The 18,856-nt window shown below is 38.9% G+C and overlaps 1 pseudogene; it reads right to left on the bottom strand.

Annotated features, from left to right (window-relative positions):
• Positions 1 to 75: 75 nt before the first annotated feature.
• Positions 76 to 17,948, bottom strand: LOC107664833 (protein CASC1-like; annotated as a pseudogene).
• Positions 17,949 to 18,856: the final 908 nt, after the last annotated feature.

Here is an 18,856-nt window from a genome sequence, read left to right as displayed (position 1 = left end):
GTAATATTCTGCATTTAGGAACAATTTCTCAATGAAAGATTTAGTGCACATGCTCTCATATCCTATGTGGTGGTATCTATCTATCTACTATGTATATATATACTGTATATTTATTGCTTATGTTATAAATAATCATTCAAGTGTATCATTTGAGTCCACCTGCCTATAAAGAAGTTTACAGGGTGTTATATCTCAGCATATCAAGATGTTGCAATGATTATTCAAAACAGGTATCAGATGTTTTAGATATTAGTGTGTGTGCGTGTAGTCTTTCTGGATGTGTATGCTTTCTTTTCTCAGGAATATGTGAGGACACGTGTTGCACACAGAAGCCTCTGTACTGTGTCTGTGTAGAGATAGTGAGACTGACAGACTCTGACTTGGCCCTCGGTGCTCATGTCCTGTCTGAGCATGTGCAGAAAGGTGGAGTTGAACTCGCTGCCCTCGGTCAGCTCAGGAGAGAAGCTGTCGTCATGCTCCTTCATCTTCAGATGCTGGTTCCTCTGAGCACCCAGCAGGTAAAGAGACCATGCCTCCTCAGCCACAGGCCCCGCCTCCAACTGTTCACATGCCTACAGAGTCAAAACGTTAAAGGTCAAAGGTACTGCCTGCTTACAAAGAACATCTGTACAGTAGTTTAATAGTGCTTCAGTCAGTCTGTCAGAGTGTATGACGTACCTGAAGAACAAGGTGCTCTTGTCCGCATTGTGTGTTCCAGCGGCTCCAGGAAAAAGCCACGGCTGAGGACATTAGAGCCATTTGTTCATACACTGTGTGCTCTATTAATGGGTCCTAGAAATGGAAAAAACATGGATAAAAATATATTTACGTAAGCTCAAAGTTGTTACGTCATGGGTTTCTATGACTGGCCCATTTAAAAAGGAATTAGTGAAAGAACTCTAAACTCTTCCAAAAGAAGGGTTCCACATCAATGCCATAGAAGAACCATTTTTTGCTTAGTGTTAGGAGCATTTTTATAATCTAAAGAACCTTTTGAAGACCCCTTTGTGCAACAGACCTTTTACTCTACTTCATATTAAATGTTCTTCATGGAACCATCAATGCCAATACAGAAAATGCTTTTAAGAGTGTAAGGCAATTCAGCCCCTTGGTTACCTTTGGGTTGATGCTGACGTACTTGTCTGAATACTCATTCACAAATATATTGATTCCAGCTCTCTGCATGGCCTTCTGCAGTTCTGAGGGGCTCATCCACTTCCCTAGAAGATGATCTAGGTTCTTTGTTTCCTCCATGTGCAGCATACATTGCTTACCCTGAGAAACAAAAAGCTATCGATCAGTACTGGTGATGCACACAGGGAGAAAACCATTTTTGTAGCCTTCGGTATGTATCGAAAACGGCCTGGGTTTGAAATGATGGCATACTGTTGGTCTTAGATAAATGAAATGGCTCAATGACTGGATGCAGTTTTTGGATCCATTAATTAATTTATTCAAAAATATATAAAAAATGCAATTCAAACATGCAATAACTTGAGTGCATCTATTCAGTAATGGGGGAAGTCATGGCCTAATGGTTAGAGAGTCGGACTCGTAACCCAAGGTTGCGGGGTTCGAGTCTCGTACCGGTAGGGATTGTAGGTGGGGGGAGTGAATGTACAGCGCTCTCTTCCACCTTCAATACCACGACTGAGGTGCCCTTGAGCAAGGCACCGAACCCCCAACTGCTCCCCGGGCGCCGCAGCAAAAAATGGCTGCCCACTGCTCTGGGTGTGTGTTCACTGCTGTGTGTGTGCACTTTGGATGGGATAAATGCAGAGCACTAATTCCGAGTATGGGAATACTTGGCCACATGTCACGTCACTTTTTTCACTTTAATTTTTTCACTGCTAATATTTGAAAAGTTTTTGACCTCCAAATCAAAGTCATATGGTGCAATGAACATGCATAAACAGGCAGGGAAAAAATGTAACAGGAAATTTCAAAGCGAGGACCCCTTCAGGCTGTCTATCAAGGTCAATAATTTTAAATGTAAGGACAAAATATCAGGTAATTTGTCCCCTTTTTGGCAAGGCAAAGCTAGGTTGTAAAATGTCATATGCTGCAAACTGATTATTTCTGATAATCATTAAGTAATTCATGAAATTTGTAATGTTTAAAAAAATTGTGTGTATATATATATATATATATATATATATACTGTATATATATTAGTTTTCAAAACCCTTATATCAAACAACATGAATACAGAAAAGTTCTACATTTCTATTTTAAAGTAGATATCTTTTCACACTTATTTGTCAAATATGTGTATTTTTGTACAGGGCCTCTCTTGCCTTGACAGTGATGCTGACTTCAATAAGAGCTCCAGTGATTGTGAACAAAGTTGAGTCTTGACCGAGAGGCCTCAGCTCCCATGACTGGAAAGGCATGTTAGCATATGACTCCTGCAATAATGTGAAGGCAGAGAATGTGTTCATCTTAAAGGAGATGCTGTGGGTCTCTGCGTCATAGGATGCCTCAGAAATGCAGTCTGCCCGCCAGTGCTGACCTGCAGAAAATGATGTCCAATAACAGGCAAGAGGTAAAATACTAAGATGTGAATATAACGGGGAGCAGAGACTGTTTATTCAAGACAAAATCTGATGCTACATATGTGTGGTGTCAATTGTTCACCGATAGGATCCCAATGTGCCACAGGTGGATCCTCCAGAAACAATATCGAGTCAGGCAGAGCTACAGTAACCCCTACAGGCAATGAGGCAACAGTGCTACTGTGTTCATCCAGCCTCACTGAGGTAGAGCTCTGAATGCGAGTCTGCTCTGTGGGATAGGGGAAGACCTGGAGACCAGTTTCTAACAGCTATGATGAAGCACAACAGTAAATGACAATTAACGCACATTATTCTCTATGGTCTCTTTCAGACTGTCCCAGATTACATCCAGTGATGTACCTCTCTCATTTCCCAGCCCTTCACTATGCGAGACTGGGGCAGAAGATGGAAAACATCAAAGTAGAAGACTCCGCCAAGGGGTGTGAACTGCTGCAGATCCACTATATGTACGTCAGCACTGTCAATCACAGGTTCAGCTGGTGAGTTGGAACCATTTTGATCTAGAGACAATTTAATAAAGTAATAAGTTACAAGAACCTAGCCATTACAGTGGTATTACTAGTGATGCACAATATATCACTTTATATTTATTCTATTTTTTTATTTAATAAAAATTGAGCAGGGTTGCTATTATTACCCAAAACTATTAAAACATTCTCATTTTCATTAATTAAAATAAAGCTGACAATATAAATATTCGATGGAAAGCTTAGGAAAATAAATAAATAAACATTTATAAATAAAATAGAAATGTTGCCTTGGCAACTAACTGAAATTTAAGTTGTACTAAAATCACTAAAATAAAAATAAATTAGTTATTAATCTTTAGCAGATTTCTAAAATGGAAACCTGTCTCTCATACTTTATAATGTAATGCCTAAATTCACTTGCAGTATGTATTTTTATACATTAATAGTAGTATAGAATTTTAATAGCAGTGATTTATTGGTTATCAGCCTAACATCAAAATAATTTTCAGCTTAATTTTTTGGGGGGGCTAAAATATTGGTTTTGAACGCGGCTCATCCAATAAGAATTGAAAGACTTATTAAAGCAATAAGCCAAGAGAGGCTGTATGTTAAAGTAAATTTACCATAGTTCAGGAGCATAATGTGAAGTGCTGTGACATCCTTCAGTGCTTTACTGATTCTATAAAATCGTGGCAGCAGATTAAAATACCAGGGTTAATTAAAAGTAATAATAATAACCACAATAAATAATTGTTCTGCCAAATAATTGGTGTATCTGATAATATTAAACACACTGGACTTAATTATTATTATTATTATAATTCAAAGAATGTGCATATTTTGCCTGTTATATATATGAGCTTCACAGTAGATTTAAGAGATGGAACAATTCATTTTATAATGATTTAAATCACTGGTAGTATTATACATATAACAGTTAACTAAAACATTGTTATTTTTTTAGGGATGCACCGAAATGAAAATTCTGGTCCGAAACCGAAAATTCTGGATGCACTTGGCCAAAAACAGAAACCGAAAATGCTTTTTAATAATTATTTATGTAATTAAATAATATAAAATAATTTTGTAAGACTTTTTTAATTTGTCAATAATTTTAATTATACTGAATTTAAAAAATACAAGCCAATAAAATAATCACAGTTTTACTGAAAGTAAAACATTAAAATTGGACAGAAAATATATTAATATTAAATATCAATATATTATTTTTAGGGATGCACTGACATTTTGTCCGCCGAAAATGGCATTTTTAGGTTTTGGCCGAAAGAGAAAAACAGCCAAAAATATGCCATTTTCGTGCAATAATTTTCGGCAGCCGAAATTTTGAAATTTCGGTGCATCCCTATTATTTTTATGTGATGAAGATTTCAACATCATCTAATTTTGTTTAATATAAGGACAAAGAAGAAAGAAATTAGGAAAATCAGGAAGTGAAATATGAAAAGTCCAAACCAGCTTCTAATGCTGTTGTGATTTCCTCCATCTGACTTTCTCCTTCCTCTAACGGCTTGACTGAAGAGCTCTTCCTCCACTCTTTAGCTGAGATCACACTTACAGCACTCTGACACATGGACACACACTGATATTAACAGCAACAGAAGCCACTAGAAAATAAGTACATACACATGATCAAAGCCTCACTTACCCTCTTTCTGCTCTCTGATCTGACTGAACGACTGTCTTCCTCCACTGGCTTTGAGCTTTCTCCCTCATCCCCCTCTCCCTCCAGCTTTCTATCCTCAGCGCTTTCAGTTGGTGGAGTGAGAATGGCTTCCATCATGGATCTCTTTCTCTGGACCTGTTCTCGCTCGCTGTGGTGGGACAGGTGATCGTATCGTGTGTGAAGGATCCGAACAGCAATGTCATGCACAGCAAGTGGCTTTGGCAACTCAAAGCCAAGACCCACCTCCTCAAACCGGAAACCTTTAAACCTGGAAACATGTATTGTCAAGTTTTTCCTTTATTCCACAATAGGGCCTAAAATTCACCATGGAGACACACAAACCTTGGGTTTTTGTTGAGGTTCGCCCACAGACAAAGAGTGATATTTTCATCCTGGACTGCAGTCTGCATGTTGCCGGTCTCAATGTCAGAATGAGAATTTGCGGACTGGATGGAGAGCAAAAGACACACATCTGATCTGTCTTGAAATAGAAGTGAGCTTCATAGGAACATCTCAGTATAGCTCTTACCTTCAGAAGCTCCTCAGTGGCCTGGTTGAGTTTGAAGTGGATGAGACACTGTAGACACAGGAGTGTTTCTCGATACTGCTGAGCAACACAAGGATTGGGATCCTTGCTCAAGAGAAAGTCCAGTTCTTTTGTCAACTGTCCAAGAGAAATAGTTAAGGTCCATTCACACCAAGAACGAGAACTATATTGGCATCCATACGAGTGGCCGATAACTTTCTTTTTAACATAGGCACGCACTGCAGTTTTGTCGCCTGCTGCTTTAAATGCTCAAGCTTAAAGTCAGTGTATTCTAATTGGCTGTCAATGATTTTATAGCTCATCAGCTGGAAAAAAATGTTCTGAAAGTGTTTCCAACAATATTGTTCCTCTGTGTCATTACATGTACCTAAATTTAGAATTATTACTAAAATGTTGAAGTTATACTTATCAGTTCATGGTGAAAATAGCCTTAATTCAGTGACATTTTATCAGTTTTTTATCATTCATCAGACAGAGATAAAAGTCGGATCCTTAATAATGAACATGATTTGAGGTACCACTTATGGACCTCAAATGGAGTTATGTGCCAATGTTTAATACTAAAAGTATCATGAGCAGCAATAATAGTGATCCTTGACTTATCAGGATAATCTCAGTCATCAATAACGGACTTGAATAAACCAAAAACAACAGATCCAGAGTGTTGGTCTTACCTGAAGAGCCAGAGCACAGTTCTCCAAAACCCGCTGAATCGGGGTTTCTGAGTCTTCTCGCCACAAACGGATGAAGGAGTTGATTTCTGGTTGCACCGATGGATCTGGACTGCCGTCGCAACGCATGTAACGCTCCCACTATAAAGACCAGAGACTAATTGATCTTTTATTGCACCTGAGACGTCTGAATAGAGCTACACGAGTCTTGTACCTTAGCTTTGTCCCTGCATTCAGATTCCCACGTAGTGACCGCAGAGTGATTCTCATCTAGAATGTGCCGCAGTTCATTCAGCTCGTCCTCTCTGCGCTCTCTGTCCTGTGGACATTGACATCAGTGGCATATGCACTAAGCACTGCAGGGAAATGTCTGCAACACAATTGTGAATGTTCAAATGGAAGTTCATCAGACCTTTAACTCGAGTAACTCGTTTCTCTTGTTCTATTCGCTCCCACTCCAGCCGCCCATTCTCCTCACGCTCAGCAATGACACGAGCTTCTTCTACAGGACAGAAACAGTATACAGGTTTGTTTATTATCAATGTAAAAACTTTCAAATTAGTTGAATTAATATTGCAGATGCACCTTCCTCTCTCCGTCTTTGTTCATCTGCCTCTCTTTGCAGTCTCTCCCTCTCAGCCTTGCTGATGTTTCCCTCTTTCTTTTTTGCAGACTGGATGCAAAATGCAAATTATTTATATTGTGAAAACTGAGCAGATTATTATTATTATTTTACGTTTAATGTCCTTTAAAGCTTGATTTAAAGTATGAAGCTATTATACAAATATTCTACAAAATATAATAGTTGTGTGTGTGCAAAAATGAAGAGATGTTCTTTAAAACTTTATTTTACTGAAAAATTTGGGATTTTATTTTTAAGTTCAAAGCTGACCTACAAACATTAATAATTTGAATACAATTAAAGGTAATTTTATATTGAAAGCTCTTTCAAGGCTCGAAATTGCGACCATTTTGGTCGCATATGCTCCCGAATGTAAGGATAAAATCTGTTAATATATAATTTGTAGTTGTGGTGCTCCTAAATTTTTGTTGGTGCTCCTAACTTTTTGAAGTTGGGAGCACCAGTGCTACCAAGTAAAAAAGTTAATTTCGAGCCCTGTCTTTACAAACATATTTACTCCCATCGAACAACATACCTTTCCATCCTTTGGTGGCTGTTAAAGGAGACATAAAAATAAACTAATTACGGGGAAAACTTTAACGTTACAGAAAAAAAAGTAAATAATAAATCAGACAAACATTGCTAACAAATGCCAGGATAGTTAAACATAACATTTTGGCTCGGGACTTTCGCTTTTGCTGCTTATGTTTCATTCAATATGAAGCCATAAGTCATTTAAAGAAAGATTTATTGCATATATATGCAGATATTTTGGTACTTTCACTAACATTTTTCTTTAATTAAAACATTAAAACTTGACTCACCATGTTCACGAGCTCTCAGGCAGTGTAGGCGTGTATCCTGTAACTATGGAGACGACGCACGACTCACGAGAGATAGAAAACAATGAGCTCCAAAGATGATCTGCTCTAAGCGGAACACGGTTAATAGAAAACGTCCCCAAAGAAAATAGGTTGAAGAAATAACAAGCAACCATTAAAAGTGTACTCAACGGCTTGATACAGTAGTCCAGTGGAGTTTTGTTGTTTTTGTAAGAAATAAGCTTGTATTAAAGGTTCAATACTGCCATCTCCTGGTCACGCTTAATAACGCTTTGACTGTTGCAGCAATATTGTGTTTTTACACAAGATGGCGCAAAAGATGAGTCGTCTTCGTCTTTTCAGCACAAAGTGCGTTTCATCTTCACTGCATGTCGTTCCATGCTTCGCTGTTTGGATTTAAGATTAGGTAAACTAAAACTAATTTATTCCGTGGTGAGTCAACTACCCTCATTCCAACTGCAAATTGTACGTGTACAGTGAAATCATTTTGAAATGCAGTAACTGTTATTTAGTGTCCAAATTTAGCTACTTTTCTCATACTTTTTCTGTTCTCATCACACTAGACATTTCTAACAGGTTATGGTAAAGGTTATAAATATATCATTTAATAATACATTTACAAAAAGCATGACACAGTCTATTCATAGTGCAGTTTTCAGAGTTAATTTGTTAATTAATTTGTTAATGTAATATTGAACTGGATCCTCATTTTTTCCCCAGTGGCGCCTCAAGGTGATCTCATGTTCTGCAACACCGCACCAGTGTCCCTAAATTGTTGCCCATCATTCCAGGCACTGCCCCATTGAAAAGTGAGTAAACCTTTGGGGGCTGACGTTATTAAGAGGGTAAAGTCATTGCCCTAAAATAATCTGCTGATCAAAGGTAATGTGCACTTCATATGTGTGGGACAGTCCTCACCCGTCTTGAGGAAGCCGCACATCCAGCCTTTTGGGAACCTGTCCACACACCCAGGCTGTTCTTCCCTGCATTACGCTGCACAGGTCTGTCCTCGCCATCTGGAGTTTCATCTGTGTGCTTTTTACACACCACACATGTCTATCCAGACACAGAAACGGGAGCGTGACATTGTCATGACAAATGCTGCCGCATGTTACACAGACAGACAATAACATCATTGCATTTGTTTGGATCATTCATATTGTTTGTAAATATGGTATCTATCTATCTATCTGTCTATCTGTCTGTCTGTCTGTCTGTGTATTTAAGGCTTTATAATAATTCAGTTATCCAGTATTTTTGAGCAAACAAACATTATTATAATTTTTTTGCTCTATACACGCTACAGATCTTATCTCCAGACTGCCAAAGAAGCTTGCAGATATACAGGTGCAGCACAGGAGTTGTCACATGCTCATTGACACACAGCATGGAGTGTATAAAAGCCCTAAATCAGGTAAGTTACTGGGGTATTTATAAAGCTAATCGAAAAAGGTGTTTTCTTGTCAAAACGAAAGAAGAAAAAAAAGCTGTTTACCATACGCTTCCTTGAACTTAGCTTGAGCTGAACAACAGCAAACCAGATATGGCTGATTTAGGCTTGTGTGAGGCCAATCTTTCGCTTTATAATTCTCTGGTAGAGTCACATCATTACAGAAGCTTTTATTTGCATCACTACTGACATTTAGCCTGGATGGATGACTTTTTCCTCTCATTATTACTGTTGTTTAGGGTCTATTGCAGGCGGCCTGCTGACAGGATCTAAACCTCAGTGTTTTACGTAGCAGCTGGAGCGATCCGACCTCGCCCTACATCTTTGATATCACATTCAGCATATGTGTGTGACCTGGTCAGGGTCATCTGATCATACCATCTTTCTCAAAGCTGTTGTTTAGAGTGACAGTGCAGGGCTAATGTGGGATTAATGGTTATCCGGAGAGAGGCAGTGAGCAGATAGGGCCAGACATTTCCCTTCAACTCTTTCATTATGCTCAGTTCGTAATTACACTAAACCTAATTATTGTCCCGGGCTTTTGTGATCTTCAAAGCCAAGATGTGACAAATAAAGCCGCTTGAGCGCAAGCAATGCAAAGAAAAAACCGCTTAATGAACAATAAAATCGACAAAACGCTCCAGAAAAAACGAGATTGGAGCCGATGTTAAATCTGTTGACATTTAATTTGCTGGCGAAACGGAAACACGCTTCCCTCTAAAAGACAACATTCGGGCACAAACAAATGTGCCGGCTATGAGGAGAGGAGAAGGATGAAAGATGGGTTTACTAACACGTCTCTCTTTCATGTTAATTAGAAATCGCATCCCTTTGTTTCCTTTTGCAGGCACTTATTTATTTTCCTATTCCATCCATTAGAACAAATTTGCAACATGAGACACAAATAATTGGATTTGTCTTCATGGCTGTCCTGGACGGGGGATGTTTTGTTTTTGGTTGTCTGTTTTTTTTAATTTTTTATTTCCTGTAGTTGAGTTTACAGATTTGCCTTTGGCTGTTTTGTCCTTTTGCAGTCATGGAGAGAACACCGCAAGGTTTCTGGTGACCTCTGAGTGAGTGAAAAAATTACCTTTTTTTCTATTTTTTATTCAGTGGCGGAAACGGGCTTCCATATATATCAAAAAATGACAACACAATAATGGTCAAGTTTTTTTGCATTTGATATAAAATCATGAAAAAATACTTCCTAGCACCTTATCCTCAGCTCAGTGACATTCCATCCCTCACTTTTCTCCTTTTTTTCATCTTGGGTTCAAATGAGTGGCGTTTGATTTATTGGGTTTGATTTGTAGTGTAGAGAGACCCTATTTGTTTCTGTAGTAGTGTTTCATCCATTCAAAAGATTTTTATTTATTTGATCAAATATACAGTAAAAAAACAGTAGTATTGTGAGATATTATTACAATTTGTAATGACTGTTTTTTTATTTTAATATATTTTTAAATGATACTTATTTCTGTGATGGCAAAGTTGCATTTTCAGCAGCCATTACTCCTATTTTCAGTGTCACATGATCCTTCAGAAATCATTCTAATATGCTGATTTGGTGCTTAAGTTTCTTTTTTTTTTGTTATTATCAATAGTAAAAACAGTTGTGTTAAGTAATATTTTTCTGTGGTTAAAATTTCTTGTCAAAATTCTTTGATGAATAGAGGGTTAAAAAGAACTGCATTTATTCAATATAGAAATCTTGTAAATATTGTAAATCAGCTTATTATACATTATATTTAGCATTTAGAATGAAACCTCAGTACACATACACACATTTATAAGAATAGTTCCTTCAATCTGAAATGAAAATTGTCATGTTGTTCCAAACCCATATAACCCAACAAAAAGCACCATAAGTGATCCACACAACATGTGCGCTTAGTTTTCTGAAGCCATGTAATAGCGCTGTGTGAAGAACTCATTATTCACTAAAAATATACCTTTAAAATTCCTTTGTTATGCATTTTTGGACATTGCAGAGAAAAGAGCACCCTGGGACCATCTGCTAAACTTGTATTTTTCACGTTCCAGGGAAGAAAGAAAGTCCTACAGGCTTGGAACGACATGCTGGGTGAGTATATAATGTCATTTGTGATTGAACTATCCATTTATGTTTTGTTATGCTTTAGTTTCCAGTCTATAACATTCTAAAACATCTTGTAGAAAATGTGCATGTATGCTGAAGGTGGAGCGAGAGCGCATAGGAATGAGGGAGAGGAGTGCTGGGACTGTGTATTGTGATGATATATGAGAGGGTTCGCTGGAGAGCGTCTCTTAGAGTTTAGAAGCTGCAGGGCTGAAGCTGAGCTCTACTCGCTCACACTTACTTCCTGCTCCGCTGTCCTATGAACACACTTTACACACATTCATCATTATAACATGCCCTCCTTACTTTAGACATCATTAATTCATTCATGCCTCTCTTCCAAACACACGCACACACATACACGCGAAGGATCCCAGGAAGGAAGAGAAGCACACCTCCTCTTACTTAAATTTCCAGAGACAAAAGAGTTCTCTGGCACGCTCGAGGAGAGAAAGTGAACTAGAATTGGTGTGAACAACCTGCTTTTGGACTCGTATCAGGTGTGACTGAGTGACAAAGTGTCGGTGTGCTCACCAGCGCAGGTGATGGAGTCTGCTGCCAGCTCACTGTGTGAGTGTGAAGCCACTGAAGGCTCTGGAAACGAGTCAAACTCATCAGCATAATAGATCAGATTAAATCTGCAAACGACTGACCGTGCCAAACCAGCGGGCACTCGCCGTCTAAACGTTCCTGTAAATCTCGGCTTAAACAATGTAACATGGAAAGCGTCCAGAAACTTGTGTTTAGTTGTTGCGCTCACTCCTTTCGGGCATCGGACGTTTGTTGTCTCTGTCTACAGTGGCCTCAAAATGTATTTGGTCACTTAAGTCACCTTAAAAAATGTACGTCAGTGCGTAATATAATCAAATTAATGTAGCTCGAACACAGTTTCTAAGGTTTCAAATGACAAAACAATAGATATAATGTTCAAAATGGCAACAGAAAGTATTTGGTTGTCAAACGTTAGTGGAATGTTCATAGTTAATCCATTTCCACCTATATAAAAAACAGGCAATTGTGAGTTTAAAATAAGAAATCAAGTCACATTGTGAGATATAAAGTCGAATTACAACATATAGATCAATTTTAGATAAAACATTTTGAGATATAAAGTCACAGGTATGATAAATTCACAAAATATATAATTGTGACATATAAAGTCAAAATTGGGAGATATAATGTTATAGAAATGTCACATTAGAGAAATAATGTGACAAATCCTTTATTAAATGTAATTTATTTAAACAGAAATGGGCTTCCATCTGCCTTGACACCAGAAAAGCTCAGAAAAGTTTTAGCATCCATTGGCTTGCAGATCCCTCTTGCTTTGATAGTTTGCGATTTCATTTAATGACATTCAGACATTTAAAAAAAAATGTCCAAATACTTTCTGGAGTCTCTGTAATACAGATATTGTATGTTTATGTGCTTATCTTTTGCTCAGTGGCTGTGCCAAGGTCTCTGGGAACTGTATTTTTCTCTGCAAAGGTACAACAGCGGTAAGCCTCGACGTGATGCCCCTTTGTTCTCATCCTATCCAGTCGATGACCTCTGTTCTACTTTAAAGAGTTTGGATAAATCTGAAATGGATCCTTCTTTGGCTGTGCTCTGAAACCTTGGTCTCTGTAGGGTGGGGGTCTGGATCTTTGTGCCCTCACTGAGGCCAGGCTAGTTTGGCTTTATCTCCCTCAGTGCTGCAGCTGTCTACTGACTGACCTGGTATCCTGCCCAAACAACCTCTCTTTCTCTACTGTGTCCCACACACAGAGCCAAATCCATATCCCTTTCTCAAGCTTTCTTCTTCTGTAAGCAGTGGTGTGTTTTTGCCAGGAAATGTATATTTACATTAATTCATTCAGATTGCTTTAATCAAAAATTACTTATATGTGAGAATAATGAAAGCAGAAGCAATTCATCCAAAGTACATCACAATATAGCTAGTTGTCCCATACAGCGTTTCCCTAATATGTGAGAAGTACAATGCTAAAGCAGAAGTCGACATGCAGAAATGTGCTCCCAGAAGGTTTTTATTTATTTTGGTTCCAGTTCCAGTTTTCTAGTGATTCCATTATTGATTCTTTTAGAACTTGAGAAAATATATTTGGAGAAAATCAATTATTTAATTTTAATAGTAAATTTCAAACAATTCTTGCAAAAGGTATGTTTACATAGGCATTTTAATGACTTTCTACAGTCTATATTTCGAAGTCGCATAAATTAACTACATATTGTGTGTGTGTATAAATAATACTAACAGTTTAAAAAAATATGGTAACATTTTATTGATTCATTTATTTTTATAAAATAAAACTACTGACAAAATTTCTATCTTTAAATGTTGTCATATGAACCATTATTATTTTAGGTTTATTAGTGTTCATTAATATTTAGCTTTTATTTTTATATTTTTAGTTGTAGTAATTGTATGTGCTTTTGCCATTTTTGTTTTTTTTATTAGTTATTTAGCTTCAATTTATATATTTCAGTTTTAATTGTAGTAATTTTAGTACTTCAACTTAATTAATTTAAACTTATTTAGTTTCACTTAGTTGCCAATGCACCATGTCTAATTTTAATTTCTTAAATGTACGTGTTTCATCTAATATTTAGATGTATTTATTTTGTTTCAGCTTCATTTCAATTAACAAAAAAAATGTTTTAGTAGTTTTAGTTAACAATAGCAGCACTGATATGAACAACCAATCAGTAACTACACAGGTTTAAATCTCAGCTGTTTGATTCACTAAAATGAGCCGCTCATAAGAGTCATTAGTTTGGGAATCGAACATCTTCAGTTGCGCTATTATCAAGGGCTGCTGAATAGTAATACAGACAACACTGTAAGTGTATTTTAGTACAGCGTTTCATCCACAGGCATTAATGAAATGATAGTTCTTTGTTTCCAGTATTTCTTTATAAAGGTACTTGATTCTTGGTTCTTGATCCCCAACCATTTTGACTGATGGAAGATGTGCTTTGTGAAATTGGCTTGACTCAGCTAAACCTTTGAGATCTTCTTTCTCACTTTCTCACTCTCTCTTTATTTACCCCACAGCATCTGATGTAGCACAGTCAATCTAGTCCTTAATATTCTCCCTCCTTTGCATTAAAGACACATTTTCAGCCCTCTCTCTTTCTTCACCGACCCTCCAGTTCCATAAGTGCGTGTGTTACTCTGTCTTACCCACTGGTGCTGGGCCTGCGGACAGCCATCATCACTTTAACGCCTGATTCCATGCCCGGGGGGCAGATCAGACTGTGGCATCTCACCTCGCTAGCTCCGGCCCCATGGTGAACGGCACTCCGCCAGCCTTGCCAGCATGTCTTGATTTTGAGTGCCTTAAGAGAACGTTTTAATTGTCACTTCTCATTTAGGGGGAGAGTGACATCTCAGGGTGGACAGGCGGGAAAAAGGCGGGCCGCAGTAATCAAAGGCGATGAAGACGTCTTACATGCTGCAGTAATTGCACACACACTTACACTCATATGCGCATTACACACACAGTCCCCAGGAAGCTGTTTGCGATGAGCTGTTCTTGCTTTTAGCTTCAAGCACCGGGAGGTTCTCCGCTCTGCTAGGCCATGATCTGATTTGACAAGCACGCTGCTGTCATCTCAAGTTTGTCCGATTTGAAATTCTAATGAATGAACTTGCAGCGTTGTTTCCTTTTGCATTTGTCCCCCCACCCCCCTCATTTGCCCAAGTTGCTGTTTATATCCTTTGCAGAATTCGTCTTCTATTTGTCTTTTCCTCATCCTTCTAAGTCTCCTTTGTACTCTTGACTAATTGACTCCTGAGCCTCAGCGTGTTTGAGCATGTGACCGTTTCCGCCACATCGCTGATGTTATCGGGAACAGCAGAAGGAGGGTCACGCTCTTGTAATTAAACCTCGCATAAGCCAAAGCGTAATGACTTGAGATCGCTGAAGTTGATGGCTTCGAGAAGAGCGAGTCAGCACTGAAGATTTGATCATTTAATAATAGTTCCCTTACTTCTTCAACACTTCGCAGCCTCATTTTGATTATTCGGGCAGTGCAAGAGCCTGTGAATGTCCATGGGTGCGATCAGATGATGGTCTGGACATTTACTCACCCTCGTGTAGTTCCTAATCCAGATGACCTTCTTTCTTCATTGGAAAACAAATTAGATATTTCTGAAGAATCTTCACACAGGCTTCCAGACAAAAAAAAAACAGTTTGGCTACAGTCAGAAAATGCTAAAACAGCTCCGTAAAAGTAGTCCATATGACAAATGGGCTATCAACTTTATTTTTAACATAAGAGGCCATTTTTAATGTTGGATGTGTGAGGCTTCCAGTGTCAGCTCCCTGAAGTTGCAAGTTGGCATTTTGTTTACATATTATTTTAATTTATTATTATTATGATCATAAACACACTGGTTTGAGCACATGGTTTTACAATTTACTGTACTTTATTATTCTTCTATTTATTTAACTACTGAATAGCAGCTAATGAACTGGAAGTTTCACACGTTCACAGGAAATAGCTTACTTCCCAGTTGAAAAAAATACAGTTGATATATTCCTGTCACCACCAGCAGGTGGCGGTAGTTCTCTTACTGGCGCTCTTCAGGTCACAATCTGTCACAGCACGCCTCATTCTTCATATTTCCGTCTCTGAGCTTTTTGGGTCTCTGTCAGTCAGAGTGAAAATGGATGTAGAACTAATCTATTTCCACGGACATCTTAATCTCCTAATATGGTGATGGAATCATTAAATCGCAAATCATCATCATCTCATGCCTCTCCCCTCCACTGTTGCGTTTAATGTTTAAATAACAGGGTTTGATGAAGAGCGGCTTTGGGCCCTTGACGCGTTTTTGTGCTGCGTTGTTGTGACCTTTAGATCTGCGTTTATCCGCTCTTCTCTCATATTATCTGCCTTTGCTGAAGTTTTAGCCCATTTTTTCACACTCAAAGGCTTAACACGGCCTTGTGGTAATGTAGGAAAAGAATCACGCCTCACTCATTTTCCATATACTTTTGTCAGGGACAGCAACTTAACGTCTCCTGTCATATTTAAGGATTTTCCCCCACCCTTTTCACAATTTTCCTCCGTCCATACACAAAATTACCTTGAATATTTTTTGGATTGCAGATCAGAAATTGGTCTGAAAGCATCCGTCAGTGCTGCTTGGCTACTTGGAAGTGTTTACAAACATAAATTCACCATTGCAACTTGTTCCTTGGGTTTTCTAAACCACTCAAGCCACCCACTGGTACCATAATTACATTTACGTCATTACAAAAGTCTTTTCTCTTAAACACACTGTATAGTGATTTTCCAAAACCCTCCCGACACTTATTTGCAACTGGAAAGTAGTGTCTTGAAACAGTAGGGCTCCTTATGGGGCGTAGAGACCTCAATCTGTGACCCGCATGACTCTTTAATATCAGGCCCCCGTTGCTCGATTGCTAACAGATGACTTGGTTGTGGCTCTGTATCCCTGGCCCTTCCTGAGAGTCTAGCGGTTTCACCGTCTTTCCAATCATCTCCATCAACAGGGGCCTTGTCTGAGCATGGGGGGCCCGATACGGTTCAGGAGCAGAGGAGAGAAAGGGGAGGGTGGCCTCTGCCTGGGATCTGGCTGAACGAATGAGAGAGAAGTCTCACTGGTGAGTAAGTCTCTTTGGGGCTTTGGCGCGGCCATTTTTGCTGCAGGTGGGTGTGTAAGCGGCAGACGTGTGTGTCGGTCTCTCTCTTTTTGTGTGACTCAGATTGGCCATCTCTGTGCCAGCTCAGCCATCCAGCAAACCATCGCTATGTCAAGGAGCCATGGGGCATTTCAACCAGGGGCATTATCGCGCGCCTGGACATGCCAGCGCAGAAACAAGATCCCATTCTCTCACTGTGCAGAAGAGCTAATGATTATTCTGCTTGCTAGTGCTAATTGTTAATGCTAAGCACTAGAGCTGCACCGTGACACTGAATATTCACACTCTAAGATTAGATTTGAAAGAGAGTAGTTGCAGTTGAACAAATGCACATTGTCTATTGTGGTGAACCATTCAGACAGGTTTGTTTTTGGAGGGAAATGAGAGAATAAGAACCTCAGTTTCACATTACAGCAATTTTATTGCCTACCAGTCACAGAGGGTGCAGTCAGTAGGTTTCTCTCTAGATTTTCAGTACAGTTCACCTGATAACAAATTGACTTATAGCTACCAGGGTTCAGAGTTAATGCTTGCAAAGTGCCAAATACACATTAAAAAATGGGCTTTGGCGAGTAAATAAATCTTTTTTCCTAGTGCATGATAACTTTATAAGGAACAGCAACATAGTATGCGATCTATGAGGGACACCTGACCATTCAATGACATTGCATCCTAAATACATGGACAATAATATGGAGTTGTTCCCTCCTTTGCAGTTACAACAGCTTCCACTCTTTTGGGTGGGTTCTCCGCAAGATTTTGGAGTGTTTTGAGATGAGAAGGTCTGGCTCGCAGTCTCCATTCTAGTTCATCCCAAAGGTCTTTGATGGGGTTGAAGTCAGGGTTCTGCATGGGCCGGTCAAGTTCTTCCACATCAAACTCATCCAACCATGTCTTTATGCACCTTGCTTTGTGCATTGGGGCACAGTCATGCTGGAAGGGCCTTCCCCAAACTGTTCTCACAAAGGTGGAAGCATAGCATTGTTCAACATGTCTTGGTATGCTGAAGCATTAAGCTTTTCCATCACTGGATGTAAGGTGCCTGGTCCAAACCCTGAGAAACAGTCTCATACCACTTATCCCTCCTCCGCCAAACTTTACAGTTGGCACAATGTAGTCAGGCAGGGAACATTCTCCCTGCATCCGCCAAACCCAGACTCACCTATCAGATTGCCAAACAGAGAAGCATGATTCAGCACTTCACAGAACACATTTCCACTGCTCCAGAGTCCAGTGGCGGCATGGTTTACACCACTCCATCCATACTCATCCCCCCTCTCATCCCCTCCAGCTGGTCGGCCATGGAAACCCATTCCATGAAGCTCCCATCATATAGATTTTGTGCTTATATTAATACCAGTAGATATTTGGAAATCTTCAGCTATAGAATCAGCAGAGCATTGGTGACTTTATCCAAAGACTATAGAATACCCAAGACGCTCAGTATGGCCGCTCTATCGAACGAAGGCCCGCCTTCTGAGTAAAAGAGCCAATCGCTAATCTGTAAAGTCAGCGCGTCACTGCAGCTGCCGTTAGAAGTCCTCGTTTCTATAGAAACAGTCAGTGTTCTGAGACGTGAGCTCAGGACTGCACATGTGCACTGGCTGGTCTAGCCTGAAAAATAAGCTTTTTTTAATGCCATTTGAGCAAAAGAAACAACATTTATGAGACAGTTATTGTCAGATTTCATTGATGATTTCAAATATGAAATTTAATCTTAAACTTGGTGAACAGTTTTGGAGAATTTGATGTTTCCCCATTCAAAGAGATAGGAGCTGCACTAGCATGCCCGAGAGGCGTTTTTTTCACAAATGTGTGTGTGTGTATATATATATATATATATATATATATATATATATATGTTAATTGTCTATTTTTTATTTTCTCCATTGGTTTTGTTCCACAGACAGAGATTTATGGAAAAAAACTCCCAAAGCTGTCTTACTCTTAGCAGAGAACATGATTTGATCAAGTCCACGATTTCAAGTCTACCATAAATCATACAGAAAAACAGAAAGAGATACTGAAAAAGTGACAGAGGTATGTATTTCCCAGCTGAAAACACCACCAACATATGCTGTGTTGTGGATGCTGGTGTACTTTCTTTCCCTCCAGGCTTTTTGACTAGCTTAACCAACAATATTTCCCGGCGCAACCAGCTTCACCAGTTATGTTAAAGGGATAATTCATCCAAAAATAACAATTCTCTTGTCATTTACTC

The sequence above is a fragment of the Sinocyclocheilus anshuiensis genome, unplaced genomic scaffold, assembly GCF_001515605.1.
Source record: "Sinocyclocheilus anshuiensis isolate Anshui unplaced genomic scaffold, SAMN03320099.WGS_v1.1 scaffold299, whole genome shotgun sequence".
NCBI lineage: Eukaryota > Metazoa > Chordata > Actinopteri > Cypriniformes > Cyprinidae > Sinocyclocheilus > Sinocyclocheilus anshuiensis.
Note: the sequence above shows the minus strand (reverse complement) of the source record. Positions and strands in the feature narration are given on the sequence as shown.